This window comes from Octopus bimaculoides, chromosome 4 (genome assembly GCF_046866305.1).
Source record: "Octopus bimaculoides isolate indiv1 chromosome 4, ASM4686630v1, whole genome shotgun sequence".
NCBI classification, from domain to species: domain Eukaryota; kingdom Metazoa; phylum Mollusca; class Cephalopoda; order Octopoda; family Octopodidae; genus Octopus; species Octopus bimaculoides.
In genome coordinates this window covers 85,074,063-85,097,828 of record NC_142931.1, presented here as the reverse complement: position 1 = coordinate 85,097,828, position 23,766 = coordinate 85,074,063, and the positions used below count along the sequence as shown (strand labels likewise).

At 38.2% G+C, this 23,766-nt stretch overlaps 1 long non-coding RNA gene across 6 annotated transcripts; it reads right to left on the bottom strand.

Moving 5' to 3' along the window:
• Positions 1–6,583: 6,583 nt before the first annotated feature.
• Positions 6,584–15,483, bottom strand: LOC149136124 (uncharacterized). Of its 6 annotated transcripts, none has more exons than XR_016241568.1 (2): positions 13,639–15,483; positions 6,584–7,808 (listed from the first exon to the last, which is right to left on the bottom strand). It is a non-coding gene; the product is annotated as an uncharacterized LOC149136124 (long non-coding RNA). The 6 variants fall into 6 exon arrangements; XR_016241565.1 differs by lacking the exon at positions 13,639–15,483 and adding an exon at positions 11,049–12,656; XR_016241566.1 differs by lacking the exon at positions 13,639–15,483 and adding an exon at positions 11,209–12,656.
• Between the last annotated feature and the right edge of the window lie 8,283 nt (positions 15,484–23,766).

Here is a 23,766-nt window from a genome sequence, read left to right as displayed (position 1 = left end):
ATAGATAGAGCTATGTATAAATGTGCGTGTATGAGAGAAAGATAGAAAGAGAGAGAATGTATGAATGCATAAACACACACACACATACAACACATAGACAAACTCACGCGCACACAAACACACACACACGAGTATAAATATACATATATTACAAAGCCTATTCGATTACGAGTGAATTATATACAGTGTATCCCTGAATAAAAAGTGCATATTTTAACAACTGCAACTCACTTTTCATTTGCATTTCGGATTAATCGTCCACATGTATGTGTGTGTGTATTTTTATATATATTTTATATATACATACGTATGTTTTTCTATCTATCTATCTATATATATATACATGTATACATATACATGTGTGTGTATGTGTGTGAATGTGTGTGTGTGTGTGCGCGCGTGGCTTAGTGGTTAGGGTATCCGGGTCACAATCGTAAGGTCGTGAGTTCGATACCTGGCGGTGTGTTATTCATGAACAAAACATTTTGTTTCACGTTGCTCCGATCCATTCAGCTGACAAAAAATGAGGAGTACCTGTATTTCAAAGTGCCAGCCTTGTCATGCTGAATCTCCCTGAGGCCACGTGTCTGTGATGTACTCAATCACACGTTAATTTCACAACCAGATTCTACCGTTGACCGGATCAACTGAAACCCTCGTCGCTGTAACCGACAGAGCATCAATTATGTGTGTGTGTGTGTGTGTGTGTGTAATGAGGTGTACGTTGTGCGTAACCTATTCACCTCACAGAAAAATTTACTTGCATAAAACATAATTGTAGCTCATTTCTGCTTCAGTTGCAACTTTAAAGAGAACAAAGATAGGATGTTATACCTCATTACATGGTAACAGTTGTTCTTATTTCTCTCTCCTTTCTGTCTTTCCTTACCTACGTCTCTACCTACTTATAATCTATCTACTTGTCTGTCTGTCTATCGACATATATATATATATACACGCACATACATATAGTACTAGTAGTAGCAGCAGCGGTAGTAGTAGTAGTAGTAGTAGTAGAAAGAATTAGAAAGGTGACACTAAGCAGATAAAGTGTTTTAGCATCTTTTACCATAAGCAAGAATTTTTTCTCCAAAGTAAACTGCTGTAAAATTGCCTTTCGAAATTAAAATATGTCAGAAACATATTTGAACTGACCAAAGTGTTACTCATTCCTGCTTAGCGCGGCTACTACTACATTTGTCCTGACCGGGCGGTCTACCAGCACAAGTCAGTCATTAATATTGACTGTTCCATTCTAAGGTCATGGCTTTCTAATCTACTCAGGGTTATCCCTCTCTTCAGTATCTTCTACTGAAGAAGGCTAAAGAGCCAGAAACGCATCTAGGAGTTCGATATAAGGTGGCACTGAGCAGTAGAGGTGGTTCTTCCACCTTTGCTGCTCATAAGCACCTTTACCATAAACGAAAATTTTTCTCCACGGTAAGTTGCAGTGAAACTGCCTTTAGAAGTTAAAGTATATCACAAACATATTTGAACTAACTTAAAGTTTATACATAAACGCGCGCGCGCACACACATACACACACACACACACACACACACACACACACACAGAGTTAAGCAGAAAGAAGGTATGGTGTTCACTCCTTTATAGAACATACGTGTTTCAACAAAATGCTGTAATAATTCCATAACAGTAGTATAAACATTATGCAATCTTACAGTTTACCTCATCAGTGTCAATAATACAATTCCTCGTCAGTGTCCCGCAATGTGTGTGTGTGTGTGTGTTACGTGCGCGTGTCTATCTGTACCGCTATTGATCTATCTATCTGCCTTTCTATCTACCTGTCCGTCTGTTTGTTTGTTTATCGCTGTATCAATCTGTCTATCTGTCTTTCTATCTACCTGCCCGTCTATCTGTCTGTTTATCTCTGTATCAATCTATTTGTCTCTTTCTATCTCTTTGTCCAGTTATTTATATATCTTTTATACATCTATCTCAGTTCGTCCGCCTGTCCGTCTATCCATTCTTCTATCCAGCCAGCAAGCCAGTTATCCCTCCATTGGTCTGAAAAGCAAAGAACTAACACTTTTTTTTATTGTGTGTCGTTGATTATGACAGCGTAAGAATGGTTGAGTCGATCGGCCCCCAGCCTTACAACATCTGCTGCAAAACCGGGGGTATCGCCGCCTGTAACGCGAAGAGAAAACTCAATAAATACAGGGACCCGAAACGCGGAGTAGAGAAAACTCAATAAATACTAGGGCCTGTCCGGCCGCTATCAGTTGGTGCTAATCGCCGTTGAGAGACGTCAGCTATCCTAGGACCCCGTACTACCGATTTCCTCCGCGAAATGGCGGCCCGTTAGAAAATGAGCCTCCCGAGGTGGAGTGGCTGTTGCAGGGAGTGTCGCCGACCATTCTCCGCGGCAATGCCATTGCGGTCATTACCGTGGAGTGCATCTGATCATACCATTTGTTCTGGAATATGTGGCCCATTGCCCTTCCCCCTCCATCTTCCGCTGCTTAACCCCACCCCATTTTTCCTTTTCTTTTCTGCTCTTTCTTCGTTTTCTTTGTATCTAAATTTCTAATAGATTAAAGATGTTCTTTAAATATTTATTGAACAATGGTATCAACTTAAAAACTGGACAACGAACAAACTGCCACCTGTTAGAAATAGCAGCCAAGATTCCCATTAAATCACACCCTAGCATCTTAAAAAAGGGAGAGCAACACTTTGGATGGTTGAATGACGTCATTCTGTAAACACGGAAAATAGAAATCGAATAGGATGGTCAGCTTTTGACCATAGCTTTTGGTTATGACTGATTTGAGTTCAAGCCAGAACAACAAAATAACGTTTTACATTGGCACAAAGCCACACAATGTAAAAGAAGGCAATAAATCTTGATCGCATATTACTTATTTTATCGATCTACAGAAGGTGAATGGGAAAATGATGAAGCCCCCGACAGAATCTGAACGCAAGATGTGCATAAGTTTACAGGAAAGCATTTTCCCGACACTTTTACGTTTTACTTGTTTCGGTCATTGGGTTGCGGTCATGCTGGGGCACCCCTTTGAAGGGTTTAACCGAACAAATCGACACCAATGCTTACTTTGTAAGTCTGTTACTTATTTTCTTATTCTATCGGTCTTTGTTGCCGAACCTTTAAATTACGCGGACGTAAACAAACCAAAACCAGTAATCAAGCAGTGGATATAACACAAACATAGACACCCACACACACATGCATATATATTTATGTACACACATATATAAACATGTGTGTGTATGTATGTGTATGTGTATAAACGTGTATATATGTATTACGCGCGTGCGTATGGCTGGCTTCTTTCAGTTTCCATCCGCAAATTCATTCAAAAGGCATTGGTCGGTCCGGTGCGACAGAAGACACTTGCTCAAGGTGCAGCGCAAACAGCCATGCCTACGTCTTTACTATTTCTTTTTCCTTTCCTCTTTCTTTCTTTTATCCTTTCTTTCTCTTTCTTTTTGTAATACTACAAAATGCACAACAAATAAATAAATAAGTAAATAGATAAATAAATAAATAAATATTGGAGCTGAATTGTTATTTTATAACTCTGCAGGTAGGCGTCGCAGTTCCTGCACGCTCTGATTATAACACCCACTCTAAGTAGTGAAGTGAAAGTATTAAAGAAAATCAAAATTTCACACAACTGCCGACCGATTTTTCGAAGACTCCTAACTGATACGTTATACAGAGTGCTGGAGCTTCGCAAAACATTTTCTTGAGTTCACTATCTATTAATAAGGTATTACATAATGCTGGAATCGTTTCAAAACAAATTCATACACACATACGTACGTACATACATACATACATACATACATACACACTCAAACACACAAACATAAATGCGTGCGTGCACGCACACACACATATATAAGTATGTACATATATACTTATGTACTTGTAGCTGCGTGATGAGAAGCTTGCTTCCCAACCACATGGTTCCGGGTTCAGTGCCACTACGTGGCATATCGGGCAAGTGTCTTCTACTACAACTTCGGGCTGACCAAAATCTTGTGACTGGATTTGGTAGGCGGAAACTGAAAGAAGCCAGTCGCATATATATATATGTGTATGTGTGGTGTTTTTGTGTCTATGTTTGTCCCCCCACCCCCATCACCAGTTGACAGAAGGTTTTGGTGTGTTTACGTCCCCATAGCTTAGCGGTTCGGCAAAAGTGACCGATAGAATAAGTACTAGGCTTCAAAAATAAGCTCTGAGGTCGATTTGTTCAATTAAAGCAACACTTCAAGGTGGGGCTCCAGCATAGCAGCAACCAAATGACTGAAACAAGTAAAAGAAAAAAAGAATGTATATATAACAAACGATATATAAGTATATAGATATAAATGATTGTATATACATATATATATATATAATGAATATACATGAACACACATGTTTATATATATTATGTATACGTATATATGTATATTTACGTAATATATACATTTATACATATATATACATATATATATATAAGGGACGACCGTGCGAACTCAGAAAGGAGATATGGTGACGAATGGAAAAACAGAGGACTCCTTTTATTTAAACGTGTCACACGGTCGAACATACAAATATATATCAAATATGATATAGATGATATGTTATGCGACGATAACATAGATGACCAGCAATGAAAGACCACAACCGTATAAGATGAATAACAGAGATATTTATTATAGCGTTAAAGATGTATGTCTGTGTGAGAGTGTGAATGCGACATATAAGAACATAATCAAAGACAGGCCGTCATACAAAGAAAAGTGTGTATGTGAGTGATACATGTGTGAGTTATTACAGCAGATAGAAAGAGTGAGTAAATGACACGTGAGCAATTATACCAGTTCGTTAGTACACTACAGGAAAAGTTCTGTATGTGAAAGTGAGGAGAGGCTGAGTGTGGTAGTGCTGATCACTAGTTGTGATGTCGTGGCATCGATGCCGGGCCGTGATTCTTGTTATACAGATGTTCGTCGCTGGCTGAGAATTTCTTGTCTGTTTAAGAACTCTTGTCTGTTTATTTACCGTGGTGAAGCTGAGTCACCTAACAGAATCGAAGAGAGAGATGTGCCGCGGAGGTTTGGTTTGGTGTACATAGTAAGTCGTGTTGACGCTGGTGGTGTAGAGGCTGTTTGGTAGTAATCGTGTTGGTCATGACGATGATGCTGGATAGTAGTCGTAGACTCTTGTTGCTGATGTGGCGACGGCGGTGGTCATCGCTGGCTGGACGAAGCTGTTGAAGTGGTCGCTGGAACTGCTGCTGCTGTCGTGTGGTACACGGAACAGTTCTCAAAGAGAAACTGGACCGAGACAAATTTGGTTGCCGAGTTAAAGCTATTTATAACAAACTATGGGCTCCCGATGGCTTCAGAATTTTACTCTATCACGTGACCTTATTAGGGGCCGTGATTGGTCAGTTTGCGTTCTGGCGGGAACGGTTCGAAGAAGTTGCCGATTCGAATAATGATCAGTCACGTGATGACAAGGAATGGGTTCTCTACTACGCTCGCATTTATTTATATTTAAATGAGAAGATTGTATGTAATGGCGATAGTAGTTTGTATCTAATGGCGGGAGGTAGTTTCACTACATATATATACACATGTATATATGCATAATATATACATTTACACATATATATATTATGTATACGTATATATGTATATATACATATATACATTTACACACACACATATATATATATATATATATATATATATATGTATATATATATATATATATATGTATATATATATATATGTATATATATATATATATATATATATATATGTATATATATATATATATATATATATGTATATATATATGTATATATATATATATATGTATATATATATATATCATACACACACACACACATAACAAAAAAGCAATTTCAATGCAATGCGTAGGTGTTTTTGATGATATATCAGGTTTCTTATATCATTTCTAGAATTGAAATCCAACGAGAATGATTGGCTAATATTGGTGGTGATGTCATCAACACGTCTGGGTAAATATCAGGAATATCAATTCAGTTTCATTCATGTTTAGCATGCCAAAAAAAAAAAAAAAAAAAAAAAGAAGTGCATTACTCACTGCCTACAGGTAGTTTTAGTAGAGGTCTTTGCTACTTGTTATGCAAGAGAAAGTACACACACACACCTACACACATATTTCGTTGTTATCCCATAGTAGTGAGACTGATATGATTGATGTTCTGCTTGAAACTTTTTCAGTAAGACAGACATAGGAAAAATAGGGGGAGAAAGTGTGAAGGAAGCGAAGTTTCAGAGGGCCGACACATAGGGGCAGATATGACTTGACGACGATGATGAGCTAAATGCAAGAGCCGCAAAGTATCTCAGTTGATAGCATTCTATGTTCAAAAAGACCAATTTTGATTGGATTTACTTTCAGAAGACAAAATATATCACAGAACATAACTGCTTGTTTCGGTTCAGGAAAAGTACAAAATTTTTTCTTGTAAATATGAATTCATTACGCCTTTCAAAGAAAGAAACCTTGTTGCTAAGTATCTGATGATCTTCATGGCCACCCGAATCGAACCTTGTCGTCTTGACGAACTCTCTCGGAAATTGTGGAGACTCTAAGCTTAGCTTGCAAACAGCGCTGTTGAGATACTACAGAAATCTTGTCTTCGTGTAGCGATTCTCGAGAGAAATTCAATGTAATGGTTTTCGATTCTTCGTTTTTACTAATTGGTAATGTACCAAATAATATATACATGGCTTCAACAAAATAATTCGAACGTCTTGTTAAATGGAAGCTTTATCATTTAATGCGGGGTTGGTCCATCCTTGACATTAATCACAGCTTTAATACGTTGAGTAATTGACTTGTACAGGTTCTGAACGGCTGTTAGGAGAATTTTAAGACATTCCTGATGTAAAATCTGCTTTAGCTCTTTCAATGACGATGGTGGCGGGAAGCGGCTCTTTACTTGATGCTCTTAAATATACCAGAAATGTTCGATTTCCTTGACATACAGTGACTGTTGGGGTCATTCCAAGAAGTTTACTTCACTTTTGTACTCTTCATACCAAACGATGCATTATTGTTCTGGAAGTTTGCATTACCATCAGGGAATAATGTTTGTACCATAGATTGGACATGATAATCACAGATAATCTTTGGTGTTAATGCTGCCATATACAACAACTGAAGGGTCAAGTGAATTCTGTGATATGGCTGCCCAAATAATCACAGAGCCGCCTGCATGCTTCACTGTAGGCTTCCAAACGGCCAGATTGGAGGCCCCTTTCGGCTGTCTCCAAAAATAAACTCGCCCTGATGATGGGGTGAATGATGATTCACCAGAGACGACATTGTTCCTATGAACCAACGACCACTTCTGATAGTCTAGACATCATTTTTTCTGCATATCAGTGTTGTTGGGGGACAGAAGAGATTTAGAAATTGCAGCCCTCTCATGTTCTTCAGCTTTATGCCGGTTATGGCGAACGATTTTGGCTGATGCAGGGTTGGCAAGATGATGGCTTAGATTTGCTGTCACTTTTGCTGCCATATTTCAATGGTTTGTAGACACAATACGATTCTGCATTCCCCTTTTGCGAGCTTTGCCTTCAGCCCAGAATTATGCTCACTAGGGCTGGTTTTTGCCTTGGTTTTGGAATGGCAATGTGATCTTAGAGACTGTAACTCTAAAAGCATTAAACAATTGAATAGTTTTAGTGACTGAAACTCCAATCATCCGTGCTCCAACTTTGTCCATATGCATCTTAACGTCAAATATAAATATCTGTAAGAGAAAAAGACAAAATGAAAACCGAGAACCATATCATGAAGTACAAGGTATACATAATGCATATGAATACTTATATGTGGATGAAATTAAGTTTTAATTTGTCACATTGCCAATAGAAAAAATAATTAAACAAAAGTGATGTTTCCATTATTTTATCCAACGCCTGAAAATTGCTATTCTCACAAAATAATGATGAAGTAAGAGTGGATTAAACAGCAAACGTGCGTATTTTAATAACTGCATATTTTAGATACTGACACGCACGCGCGCACACATTCATACACGCATTCACACACATACATACACGCACAAACAGACACACACATAAGCCTCTGTGTGTGTGTGTGTGTGTGTACTCGATATATATGCATATATATATATATATATATATATATATATACACACACACACACACATATACAGACGTCTAAGATATGCACTCGTATATTTATCAACAGAATGGGTATGTTAATCAGTGTAGTATCCAAACCTGCCTCCTCTAATTCGTTAATTATGGAAGACCCATTAGCTAGCATATTACAGTTTCAAAAACAACAGAGAAAGCGGCAACAGGAGTTGCACTAACAACTACAACAACTACAACACAATCAGTTGCTGGAACTGATGTTGAAGTCGAGAAACACTGCAGACGCCGTAGCGAATGCTATAACTGAATTTAGCTATAACCTAAAAGAGGGTATAACTTTTTCGGCATACTTCAAAAGATACGAAGAAATCTTCAAAGAAGAATTCAAGTGTTGGACATACAATGAAAGAGTGAGACTACTGCTACAGAAACTAGATCTTTCAGAACATGAAACATAATGCAATTTTATCTTGCCTAAAAAGAAGTGAAACAATTGAATTTCTCTCCAAAATGTTCAGCGATAAGAGTTCCCTATTCAACACACGTTGGGAGTGTTTGAACTTAGTAAAAGAAGCGGACGAATATCTTGTCAGTTACGTCGGAATCGTAAATAAAATGTGCGAAAAATTTTAACTGAAGGAATTATCTCCGGAGATGTTTAAACGTCTCGTCTTTGTGCAAAGGTTTGACGGCAAACAAAGATGCAGAAATACTTGCACGAATTCTTACAAAACTAGAACAAGAGGACCAGAATTTAACCCTGCAGGCATTAGCAGAGGGATGTCAAAGAATTATCAACTTGTAACGGGAAAAGAAAAATCGAAGAAAAACATTTTTCTCAAGTACAGACATGTCAACCGGGAATAAATAAAGAAAAAAGAATGTTACAACCAAATTCATGCTATGAGTGTGGATGTCTGCATTTTAAGAAAGACTGTCCATTGAAAACTCGGAAATGTTTTAGTTGTCAAAAAAATAGGACATAAAAGCTCGTTATTCTTAGCGAAGCAAAACAGGTCGGAAAAAATTCTTCTGAAAAGATTTGCTCAACAGAAAGTTGTGAAGACACCCCAAAAAGAAAGTATGTGTGTGTAAAAATAAACGACGCGAACGTGAAACTACAACTAGACACAGGTAGTGACATTACAGTTATTGATACCGACACGTGGAAATTGGGAAACCTGCATTAAAGAAAACTTCGAAAAGTGCACCGGGCGTCTGGTAAGCGACATTACATTTTGTGTCAATGGGACCGCCCCATAAATCTGTTCTGTAAAAACATAAATGACTGTTCCTCCAGTAAGAATAAAGTGTCAGATAAATTTTAAAAAAATTTTTTTAATGCTTTTCCTGAAGTGCTGTCGGATAAATTAGATTTGTGTACAAAGGCTGAGGCATGTTTCCAAATTAAGGAAAACGCAACACCAGTGTTCAAACCAAAAAGAACGCTACCTTTTGCTGCGATAAAACATGTCGATGAAGATTAGAGAACATTGGAGTCATCCAAAAAGTGGAATATGAAAAATGGGCAGCTCCAACGGTGTGTATTAAAAAAAAAATAAGAATCAGGGTGTGTGCTGATTTTCCCACTGGCTTGAATGAACGTCTAAAAACGTCACTATTCGCTACCTACTGCGGAGGATATTTTTGCGAAGTTAAACGGGAGCAAGATATTTTCGAAACAGGATCTTTCCGATGCATGCCTACAAATTATAGTAGACGAGGAATGCTCGAAATATCTAACAGTGAAAACGCATAAAGGACTATATAAATATAACAGATTACCATTTGGTCTAAAAGTCACAACTGCAATTTTTTCAAAAGTTATGAATGCAATGTTAGCGGACTGTGAATTCGCAATTCCATAGCTGGAGGATATATTAATTAAAAGTGAATCTCGTGATCAGCATGTCGGGCATGTAAAGTGTGCTTTTAGAAAAATAAGAGATTACGATTTCACACTGAGTGAGGAAGAATGTGAACCGTTCTTAAGTATTTAGGACAAATTATCGACAGGAATGGACGATGACCGGACCCATCGAGAGCAGACGCAATTGAAAACATGCTTCCTCCGACTGATATAACGACCTTACAAACTTGTCTAGGTCTAGCGAATTATTATCAAAATTATATACCAAGTATGCATGAATTGAGAGCTCCATTAAATAATTTGCTAAAAAGGACGTGAAGTGGAATTGTTCAAATAATTGTCAAAAGGCGTTTAACGATATTAAAAAAATATTAATATCAGATTTGCCGCTGGCTCATTTTGATCCTACAGCGGAGATTGTTGTAGCTTCTGTCACTTCTGAATACGGCATAGGAGCAGTAATGCTATACAAATATAAAAACGGTAATGTGAAGGCGGTGGTGAATGCCTCATGTTCTCTGATAGCAGCAGAGAAAAACTATAGTGAAATAGAAAAAAAAAGCTCTAACGATCATTTTTGCCGTGAAGAAATTTCACAGAATTTTGTACGGTAGAAGTTTTCGGCTAAAAACTGATTACCGACCATTATTATCAATTTTAGGGTCGAAGAAAGGAATTCCTAACCATACTGCAAATAGGTTACAACGCTGGGATACGATATTATAGAGTTACGACTTTAAGATGGAGTATATACCATCCAAGAGGTTACGCCATGCGAATTGTTTATCAAGGCTAATTCCAAAAAATACGGAACTATTCGCAGGTGCCATGATTGCTGCGTTGCGAACGGAAAATGAAATACAAAAAACATTTGTGTAACGTCATTCGGGAGCTGCCAGTAACTGTTCAAGATATAAAATTAAAATCAGAGAATAACAAATTCATTGCAAAGATGAAAGAAACATTGAAGGTAAAAGAAAATAAAAATATACGTAACACAAATGCGAGCCATTTTTCTCTGTGTGATAATGTGTTGATGTACGCACAAAGAGTTGTAGTGCCAGCTGCACTACACAAATGTGTGTTAAGTGAATTTCTTATGGGACACCCTGGTATTTCAAGAATGAAATCAGTAATGAGGAGTTATATGTATTGACCTACTATCGACCGTGGTATTGAACAATTGGTGAAATCCTGAAGAGGTTGTGCTCTCGCAGCAAAGTCACCAGCGGTGAAATTCCAATCGCGGCCTCGGAAATGTCAACTAGTAAATGAAAAGTCGTGGAAATAGAAAATGATAATAATTCTGTGTGTTTAGAAAAAAATCTCAAAGGGGGAGGTGCTGTGGTGGACGCCCCCAGACGAGAAGTGGGCTGGTCCACTACGAATAAATAGTGGATTAAGGCGGCGAGCTGGCAGAAACGTTAGCACGTCGGGCGAAATGCTTAGCGGTATTTCGTCTGCTGCTACGTTCTGAGTTCAAATTCCGCCGAGGTCGACTTAGCCTTTCATACATTCGGGGTCGATTAAATAAGTACCAGTTACGCACTGGGGTCGATGTAATTGACTTAATCCGTTTGTCCCCTCTATGTTTAGCCCCTTGTGGGCAATAAAAATAAGAATAAATAGTGGACTGACACAACCAGTAACGTCGCTCGGCGAAGGTACACCGTTCGAACCTGCGATACACCAGAAATCATAAACAAACAGAACGACTTGAAATAGTCCCTAAGCGAAAAAAGTATTAAAACTTCTGAGGAAATTAAAATCTCAAAAAAAAAAAAAAAAAAAAAGGGAGAGGTGATCATGAAAAGAAAAAGAAGAAAGTTAAACAAGAACACTCAGAGAGCGCGGACCTCTGCCAAGGGAACACCGACGTCCTAATTTCTTTTATTGAGCACATGGCTCTTAAAGAGAAGGGACAATACAAGTACATACAAAACAATACAATGGGGTACTTAAAAACACATATCGCATGAAATTATGGATACAATGAAAAATGAAAATGGAATGACTTACCTGCCCCCCCCCCCCTCCCATAAGCAGGCAGTTTCATTTTACTGTTTTTATATAACGTTTTACTAACAGTTCAATATTCTGTCTCGTATCTGTTGTTTTTCCCTTTTTTCTTCTTTTTTTTTTTAAATTTACATAGTCATTAATTATTCAGTTCTTAAATTTCCTCACCCTCATTTACACCAAATACTCCGTTAAATCTTCGAATGCCACCACCGGTGGCAATTAATCAAAACGATACTGTACCGGTGTCACTTCTAACTTTTCACCAAACAATTCCTTTAACCTTTCTCCTCTCTCTCTCTCTTTCCAGCAGAACAGCTTTCAAACCTACATTTTTCTCATTGGATGGCAATTTAATTCTAATTACATTCTTCGTTTTGCAATCTTTTTTTCAGTTTCTACACTTTTTGTGTACTTTATCATATTTCTTCATTGTTTTCCTTTCGGTGTCTCTGATTTCCTTCACCAATCTCGTCTACTGTTGCTGGTATTTCTATCTCTGTATGTCTCATTCTTTATTGTTATCATTTCTCTTTCATCTTCCTTTTTCTTCTGTACTTTCTCCTCCTTGACGATTGTTGGTAAAGGTTTCTGTCTTCGCTCCTCGACCCCTTCACTTACTTTTGTCGGCCTTTCATTTTTTTCTCTGCTCGTCCGCTTTTCCTTGTTCCACGCTCTGCGTCTCCTCTCCATTTCTTTTTCTTTTCTTCCTAGAACTTTTTGGTGGTGAGTTCACCTTACTCTTCATCCTCTTCACCACTGTATACTGTTCTTCCATACTTTGCTCTTCTGCGGTTGAAACCTCCGGCAACACCAATTCCTCTGCAATTTTGTGGAGGTCTGGTAAACTGATGTGAACCGACACCTCAAGGCCGTATCCCATCAGTTTACCTCCGTAGTTCTTGTGATTTTAAGTATTTTGGTTTCCTCTTCTGTATTATCGAGGATGGCTGCCACCAGCTACGCCTCAATTTCTGGGGGCACTCTACCAATCCTCACTCTGGCCGCACGCTTGCCACAGTAGGTTGGTAGTAGCTACTCAGTTGATCTCAAAGGCACAGTGGAGTGTTTTATCGCTTCTTGTTCGCTCGTGAAGCGTACCTCCACTGTGCCATATTTCTTTCTTTTGGTGTAGTACGTAGTTAGACTTTTGATTTCTTTCATGCATTCTTCGACTGCCTCTACTGCAGCCATTTCAACTCTTTTTATAGCAATAGACAGCGTTATGTATATTACTGTCCTTTTTTCTGTTTTTCCCATAATTTCCTTAGGTGGCGTCAGCCTCAGGCTGTCTTCTTCTTTTCTTAACAATTCACTGTACTTCTTAAAATTTGTTTCGTTCAGTTGAATTTCTCTAACTTTCAATACATCTGCCGTTAGACTTTTCCCAGTCACTGCAGCGTAACTGCCTGCTGGAACTGGTTGACTTTCTATAACGATATTATTCACAACTTCACCCATAAATGGGGAAGAAAAATGAAAATTCACAGGTAACAATAAATTTAACAATTCAGTAATACAACAATTAGGTGCGGTAGACCTTCAGCAATTTAAACAACAAGACTCACATCAAATGCAACAGGGAATCAAATGACTCGACTACAACACCAACGTCCTCTCTACGATTAGCCAGAGATGATTTTTAATGAGAATATCTTAAATAAACTCGACTGCTCTCACAAACGAGAATATTAAAAATGAACCCGACCGCTCTCAAAAATTAAGTAAACAAAAACGGAAAAATAATCCAGCATCCTTATTCGATTACCTGATCAATCCCAATGGTAGTCATGGAATGTGAAGGTGGCTGTAGAAAATTTAGTAACAGTAATAAATAGTTTATCTTTATCTAATACAAGCCAAAGTTGGACAAACCGGGAAAAACGATGGTTTACACAGGTTTTTCTCTAATTCGTTGTATGTACATAGTTTTTTTTGTATGTAGGGTCGTCCATACTTTTTTTAATATATATGGTCCGATACTGGCATTAAAGAATATTTTTTAGTGGTTTTCACATTTTCTGATTTATTATTTATTTATATGTTGTAATTGTGTATTATTACTTGGTTAGAGAATATTATAAAAGTGAAAGAATATGCCCATGGGCATATGGCGTAGTGGTTAAGAGCGCGGGCTATTGACCCCAAGATTCCGAGTTCGATTCCAGGCAGTGACCTGAATAATAATAATAATAATAATAATAATGATAATAATAATAACATCGAAAAATACCTTAGGAATGAGAACCTAGGTTCAAAATTTCCCCAAGATACCTGATGAAGGCTGGAGGGTATATCAGCTGAAAAGTTGTCTTAACAAACAAGATGAGGACAAAAATCCGTCAATTGTAAATAATGTAAATAATGTGAAAGGATTTTTCTATTTATTTAATTCGACTGTCCACCTGTTATTTATTTATATGTTGTAATTCTGGGCGGAAGTAAGAATACGCACACCACCCATTTTTGGCGTAACCCGAACCCTAAATGTAGCCCTAGCCCCAACCATAACCCTAAACCTAACCCTAAACCTAATTCTAACCATAAACACCGAAAACGGGTGCTGTACGTATTCTTTACCTTCGCCATAATTGTGTATTATTACTTGGTTAGAGAATATTATAAAAGTGAAAGGATTTTGTCTATTTATTTATTTCGACTGTCCACCTGCGACGGTGATTAAATTGACTAGGAACACTGTACGCGATGAATATCCAATACCAAACAATCTTAATCTCCATGGTTAAACTGCATTAAACTTTGGCAAGCTTACCTTTACCTATTCTGAGTTACTTGAAAGGTGCTGTTCTCTTCCCTCTCTTCTATTTGTTGATACCTTTGTTTACCTACCAATGCATTGTTTCACTTTAAGGATGCCTATTTACCCATCCATTATGATATTTTGTACGCGAAATCTTTTCAGTGTGAACTGCTAAAGATTCAAAGCAGTATTCGCGAACTGAAGTCAAACTCTTCATGTCTTCATTTTTCGTTCCCTGAAGTCAGTTTCAGAGTGGTCGTACACTGTAAGCATGTAGCAAATACATTCCTTTAACCCTACTTTTTGAAGTAGGTATTATATTGCCATTTTTTGAACGTACCAATCATATTTCTCTCCGAAAAAATAACTTCCTTTGCTGTTGAATAAAATAAACTCGCAGAGGGGAAGTTTCAATGTCTTCCTTCAATTTCCTTACACCATTTATATGGCTGTTTCTGACAAGAAATTTCGCTTTCATGAAAAACAACTATATTTTGTAGTCATTATCTGTAATCTACTCCCCAAACACTTCAGTAGCTCTACATTGCATCGCTTGCAAACTTATATGTTTTATGATCATTTAAGTACAAAGACCTCCTCAGTAACCAGCCTTCAATTGGTTTTCTGTTCCTAGGTTAATCGGAAACATAGATTGCGGTGCTGCTCATAAACCTTCTCGGTAGTTCAATTATTTGGTGAAAAAAATACCACCAAAGCAACTTAAACCGTCCAAAGGACAGGTGCGTTTGCTAGTAGTTAAATACTTTGAAATCCGATGATGATGATTTTATCAATTACAATATCATTCCCATCACACCTTGTTGAATATCACAAAAGGGCAACCTTAGCAGTGTCACTATCATCACATTCTGAAGATGGGGTCAGGTCTGTTGATGGACTTGGTAACGTTCTCAACTAAACTTAGAGGACTACACGCGCACTCGCGCACACACATACACACATACATACACACATACATACACACACTCACACGTGTGTGCGTGTATGCATGTGTGTGTATATGTATGTGTGTATGTATGTATATGTACATATACATGCATACATATATATATATATATATATATATATATATATATATATATAACGTGAGAGAGTTAGGGGTTGGGGGTTCAACCCACTAAGGGATAGTATCTATCCAGTATACTGCTGGGAGGGTACCCAATTATTGCTACACTAGTGCTATACTAGGTGCAATCAATGGGAGCGGGTAAAAGTGGAGGTTTTACCCAAAATTTGTGTAAAAATTAGAAAATGGAGGATAATATGCTGAACCCAACTACTTGCAGACGGTGTATCCCGTTGAATTCATTAATTTAATTCATAGCAAAAGTGACAAAAAAGGAAGAAAAGAAAGAAAGAACCAAAGCACAGGTGTCTATGGCAGACTATGTTATTCTGCCAACATGGTTTACATATAGAAGTACAAGGTACATAAGGAATTAGAGGATGAACAGAAATTTAATCTTACAGCTGTTTCGGCCTAGTTTTAGCCGAAACAGCTGTAAGATTAAATTTCTGTTCATCCTCTAATTCCTTATGTACCTTGTACTTCTATATGTAAACCATGTTGGCAGAATAACATAGTCTGCCATAGACACCTGTGCTTTGGTTCTTTCTTTCTTTTCTTCCTTTTTTGTCACTTTTGCTATGAATTAAATTAATGAATTCAACGGGATACACCGTCTGCAAGTAGTTGGGTTCAGCATATTATCCTCCATTTTCTAATTATATATATATATTTATTTATTTATATACACACACACATATAATGGTAGGTGTAAGCTTCTCAAGCATACAATGTATACAGGACGAAGAAAATCAATGGAGCAGAAATTGTTCGCGTAACCTGTTATAGAATGTGTATGTAGGTGGGTGAGCACACCTACAAGCACACACACACACACACACAGTGATATGCAAACACTTCAGTGAATCAGATCGATAGTTTTTGAAGTCAGTTTATCTGGACCATAATCTCTCTTGGTTGTAATTACCATCGGTTCAGGGCGACTTCACAGGAAACACAATCAAACTGGTTCATTGTTGAAGCAGCAGCATTATCATTTTCTGTCCTCCATCTCGTGTTGTTCTGCTTTATTAAGGAACAGGAACTACTACAAATGTGTTCGGGCTTGTCTATTTCCAGACCTCGAATTTTATGTAATGAAAAGCCTTAAAACATAAACCAAATAGAAACAAAACAGACAGAAACGAAACGAAATGGAAATATATTTTATAAAGTGATGACAACAATGATGATAATAATCCTTTCTACTATAGGCATATGGCCTGAAATTTTGGTGAAGGGCGTTAGTCATGTACACCGATCGCAGCACTCAACTGGTACTTATTTTATCGATCCCCAAAAGATAAAAGGCAAAGTCTCTGCGGAATTTGGACTCAGGCCATAAAGACGGACGAAATATCGCTACGCATTTTGTCCGGCGTGCCAACGATTCTGCCAGTTTGCCGCCTTCAAATAATTGCTCCTTCTATAATCAAAAGGGCTAAAGTCTGAAGAAAGGGGTTAGTCGAAACAATCGGCAGGTCTTTTATTTTATCAACAACGGAAAAATAAAGTAGACTGGGCGGAATTTTAACTCAAAGCGAAGAGAGTCGGAACAAATACCACAAAGTAGTTTTTCCAGTGTTTTCCCGATTCTTCCAGCTCGGCAGGGTGATACACCAGATGATATAACAAAGACAAACGGTGAATACACAGATCTGGGATTACTCTAGGTGCCAAGAGTGAGTGTCTAAAGCTACCTACTGAGAATAGGCTCATTCATTTGAGACGTGCTCGTCACTCCTACACGCATTTCAGAAAATCTACTTGTGCGGCACCGCTTCTCCATCCTTACCTAGAGGAACATGAAATGTCTGACCGTAGCCCTTTCTGCTGCGTCAACCACACACCCTGTTTTAATATAGTCACCAGACAAGAAAACTGATTACCCTTCGGTCCCTACGAACAAGTCGCATCTTCGAGCGTATCGAACAATTTTGATGCGCACAAGGAATGTCCGAGTTCTTTTTGTCCTACACTATAGCACGTCTCTTCTCTCTGTCTTCTACACAGTCATTACTCCATATTGCGTGATACAACAATCAATCCAGCCATCTAGCAACTATTTTGTGCTCTCAGATTTTGCCTTCTCGGACATATGACGAAGCATTGTCCGCTCGCCCCACCAGTTCAGAAATTACTGCTCTTCTACGTCTTTCCTAAGTTCACAGCCAGCCAGCTACGATATAATGGATCTAGCAACAAACCCCATGATATCTCACCTCTACTAGGAACACTATCATAGTGCCGCTCATGGTTCAAAGTAACCTTTGCATTTTAGGCTCTCTCTTTCATCTATTCACATCACATTGCAAAGAGGATAAAAAGAGTGTGTAAGAGTGAGATAAGTAAAATAAGAGTGGGCTAGATTTAGAGGTGCAACAGCAGAAGGTATAGCAGATGTCGGTGACAAAAAATACGAGTGTTGTGTAATTTACGTAACTCTAACAGTGACAGGGTGTGTGTGTGTGTGTGTGAGAGAGAGAGAGTGAGAGAGAGAGAGAGAGAGAGAGAGAGAGAGAAAGAGAGAGAGAGAATATAGGTATATTTGTAGTAAACCTTACGGCAAAAAAGAATATTTGTTTTTCCTGTTGAAAAACATTCTCTATAATAAATAACATTGCTATGTTTTATGACATAGGTATGTTAATATTCACACACACACACACACACACCATTAGAAAGGGATAGGAAGAAAGAGAGAGAGGGAATGGAATGTAAAAAGGAGATAGAGAAAATGACGGAGAGAGAGATGCAACAAAAGTGAGGGGAGGAGGGACAGGGAGAAAATGATAGGCAGACAGACAGATAGATAGATAGACAATGAGACAAATGGACAGACAGACAGACAGATAGATAGATAGATAGACAATGAGACAAATGGACAGACAGCCAGACAGACAGACAGACAGATAGATAGATAGATAGACAGACAGACAGACAAACAGATAGATAGATAGACAATGAGACAAATGGACAGACAGACAGACAGATAGATAGATAGATAGATAGACAATGAGACAAATGGACAGACAGACAGACAGACAGACAGACAGACAGACAAACAGGCAGACAGACAGACAGACATACAAACAGACAGATAGACAGACAGACAGACATATAGACAGACAAACAGACAGACAGACAAACAGACAGACAGACAGACAGACAATGAGACAAATGGACAGACAGACAGACAGATAGATAGATAGATAGACAATGAGACAAATGGACAGACAGATAGATAGATAGATAGATAGATAGATAGATAGATAGATAGATAGATAGATAGATAGACAGCGTCGGGTTGCTACTGGTAACAGCATCATGTTGCTGCTGTCTTACCAATAGTTTTTCTACCCACCACGGGGCGTATATTTTTTGTGGGGCGCTCGATCAGTACCATAGTGCGTATATATACTCTCTTTTTACTTGTTTCAGTCATTTGACCTGTTTCAGTCTTTTTGCTGAACTGCTAAGTCACGGGGGCGTAAACACACCAGCATCGGTTGTCAAGCGATGTTGGGTGGGGGTGGGGGTACAAACACAGACACAAAAATATACACACACACATATATATATATATATATATATATACACACATATATACGACGGGCTTCTTTCAGTTTCCGTCAATATATATATATATATATATATATATATTTTTCAAAATTCTTCTTTACATTGTTGCCGATTGCATTTTTGTTTTCACGATTTCCCCCTCCCTTTTTTTTAACTCCTGTAGCCGTATTAATAGTTCTCTACATTACATTTCACATGTACACACAGGTTGTGTGTGTGTGTGTGCGTGTGCGTGTGCGTGTGCGTGTGCGTGTGTGTGTGCATGCCCGTGCGGCAGTGCAGAGTATTTTGAGCAATACGAAATTTATATATGAGCGGGTGCTGAAAAGTTCTTAGCTTTGGGTAAAAGAAAATACAGGAGGGTCAGTTAATTATGATTTTATTCAACATATTCCCCTCTCAGATTCACATACTAATTGCAGCGATCCTTTAGTTTTCCTAAGCCCTGTGAAAGAATTCAGAAGGTTGAGCCTCCAACAGGCTTTTCGTGGCATCCTAAAAGCCAAGAACTTTTCAGCATTCCCTTGTACATTAAAAAAAAAATCATTCTACTCTTGTTGGCACTCCGTAGCTTACGACGTCGAGGGTTCCAGTTGAAACGATCAACGGAACAGCCTGCACGTGAAATTAACGTGCAAGTGGCTGAGCACTCCACAGACACGTGTACCCTTAACGTAGTTCTCGGGGATATTCAGCGTGACACAGTCTGACAAGGCTGACCCTTTGAATTGCAGGCACAACAGAAACAGGAAGTAAGAGTGAGAGAAGGAGTACAGCAGGGTTCACCACCATCCCTTGCCGGAGCCTCGTGGAGCTTTAGGTGTTTTCGCTCAATAAACACTCACAACGCCCGGTCTAGGGAATCGAAACTGCGATCCTATGACTGCGAGTCCGCTGCCCTAACCACTGGGCCATTGCGCCTCCACCATTCTACTCTATTTTATCTTAAATAAACATGCAGTTTTTGCTTCGTTGTGAACAGTAAACAAAGTGGTTACTCCACAGATTTTATCTCACCATATGACAGAATAATGGGATCAATTTGTCTAATTTTCCTAAGGCTTTCTTTGCTGCATGAAGTCTATGAAGACGCGAAAGTAGTAAAATTAATCCCATTAATCCTAGGTTCAGATAAAACCGAGTGCCTCTTAGACTTTTGTTGTTCTTTTTCTTTTTGCTATTTGTATTTGCTTTTGTGTGTGTGTGTGTGTGTGTGTGTGTATCTTCTGTTGTATGTGCGTATGTATCTTTTATCTTATTATTTACTTGTTTCAGTCATTAGACTGCGGCCAATCTGGAGCATCACCTTGAAGAATTTTAGTCGAACCAATCAGCCCCAGTACTTATTCTCTCTTTTTTTTTTTTAATCCTGGTACATATTCTATTGATCTCTTTTGCTGAACTGCTAGGTTACGGGGACGTAAACACACCAACACCGGTTGTCAAGCAGTGGTGATGGAGGGACAAACACAGACACAAAGACACATATTTTGTTTCAGCCATTTGACAGTGGTGTGGTCATGCTGCAGCACCGCCTTGAAGAGTTTCAGTCGATCAAATCGAGCTTATTTTAAATCCGGTGCTTATTCTATCAGCTTGTTTTTACCAAACCACTAAGTTACATAAACAAACCTACACCGGTTGTCAAATGGTGCGTGACATGCACACACACACATGTATGTACACACAAACATATATACGACGGGTTTCAACACAAATTTCGCTGAACAAATTCATTCGCAAGACATTGGTTGGCCCGAGGCGACCGAAAAAGGCACTTGCCTCATGTGCCGCATAATAGCACAGACCCACCCCTATCAGGAACATAAGTGTACATGATCTATTTATAAGTAATAAGTCATATAAAAAAAGAACTATAACGATATATTTAAGAAGTGTGAATGGGTGCCTAAAACATTGTGGGTCTATACCATCTGGCTCAAATGGATCCCCATCTGCACGAGCTTACACACACACACACATACGCATAATATGCATGTGTTTGTGTGTGTGTGTGTGTGTGTGTGTGTGTGTGTGTGTGTGTGTGTGTAATAGGTTGAGTAAAATGCAAGCAACGTTTTGAACCATGAAGAATTTGTACCGGATTTTTGCAGAGTTATGAACTTTGTTTAAACATTTTTCTTTTTTTTTTTTTTTTTTGCAATTGGGTGATAATACGGACATAGACTTGTCCAAATGCATCAATAAATTAGCATTGATATTTTTTTTCACCGTTGTTACAATCATCTGAAATGAGACTGTCAAAGCGCGATATTCGAGCAATTTCGCTATTCAACTTCAAGAAAGGACGTAAAACAGCTGAAACTGTTCGTGATATCAACGAAACGCTTAGTGAGGAAATGACCAGTAAGTGGTCAGCTCAAAAATGGTTCAAACGATTTCGCAGTGGAGATCTGAGCCTTGAAGATCGTGAGCGTAGTGGTCTTTCTCAATGACGGTTAATTAAAGATCGTCATTGAGAAAGATTCACGTAAAACCACTCGAGAACTGGCAAAAGAACAAGTTAGCCAGAAAACTGCTTGCAACCATTTGTATGCGATCGGAAAATCAAAAAGCTCGACAAATGGGTACCACACGATTTGAATGAAAATCTGAAAATGTGCAGATATGAAATTTGCTCGTCGCTTCTTCTCTGTAACCAGACCGATCCATTTCTCGACCGTATTGTAACTTGCGATGGAAAGTGGATTCTGTACAATAATGAAGAAAAACGTTCTTCACAGTGGTTGGACCAAAATGAAGCGCCGAAAACCTTCCCTAATCCTGAGCTCTTCAAAAAGAAGGTTATGGTGAGTGTTTGGTAGTCTAGTGCTGGACTCATCCTCTATAACTTCTTAAAACCCGGAAAAACCATTACGGCAGAAAAATATTTCCTTGAGATTGCAAAAATGAACGAAAAACAGCTACTTCTCCGTCCCAGACTGATCAACAGAAGAGGGCCAATCATTCTTTATGACTATGCTTGACCACACGTTTCACTAATGACACTCCAGAAGTTGAGGGAACTTGGCTACGAAGTTCTTCCCCACCCAGCTTATTACCCAGACCTTTCTCCTACTGACTACCACTTTTTCAAGCATCTTGATGGTTTTTTGGGAGAGAAGGAGTTCAAAAATCAAACCGATGCTGAAAGTGCGTTCAAAGGGTTCATCAACTCCGGAACACCAGATTTTTATTCTACCGGAATAAACAAACTTGTAACTCGTTGGCAAAAATGTGTTGATTGTAATGATACTTATTTTGATGAATAAAATTTCTGCATTGTTGAAATATAGTGTGATGAATTTCATGTTTTAAAACGTTACTTACTTTTTACTCAGCCTGGTTGTTCGAAAAAAACTTCGTTTTCTATGTTTTGTTTTTTATGTCCTGTACCCATATATGTGTATATATATATATATATATATATATATATATATATATATATGTAGGTATATACATATATGTATGTATATATGCATATATTTATATATTATTTATATTATTATATGATCGAACGCCACGCATCTATTTCCAAATAAGTTTTATCGTAATAATTCCGATGCGCACTCCTATCCTATCTCTATTTTTCTATCTATCTCCCTCTCTTGTTCTTCCTTTCTGTTTTTCTCTCCCACCCTTTCCCTAGTCTTCTACTCTCCCCGTCACCGTTCCCTCTCTCTCTCACTCTTCCTCTTTGATTCTCTCGTTGCTCACGCGTGATCAACAGCTATCTATCTTTTTTTTCTTCCACTTCCTTCCTAAAGACAAGACGTGCTTTTACCTGTCTCTTCTCAAAGCTCGTTTTTCCTGCATTCACCACTCCACATCGTTTGTTTTTACTGTTTTGTTCTTACTGCTCTGTTTTTGTTACTACTTTAACCCTCGCAAAAAATCCCAAATTTTATTTAGTTTGCTTTGCGGGAAGGAATGTTTTAACAAAGTCGCGTCTTATCCCTACCTTCGAAACGCGGAGTAGATAAAACAGGGGACAACTGATGAAGGGATTGCTCTTTATGTTGCCTGTCTCGTTTTTCTATTTGTTTCTTTCGTTGTTCAAAAACAAACAAAAAAAGTTCGTGTTCCATGTTTTTGTTTTTCATGTTCTCGTTTTCCATTTTCACGGTTTTTGACGTCCTGTATCCATATATGCATGTGTATATACATACATATGTAGGTATGTACATGTATGTATGTATATATGCATATATATATTATTTATATTATTATATACATACAAACATACATATATATATACATATATAC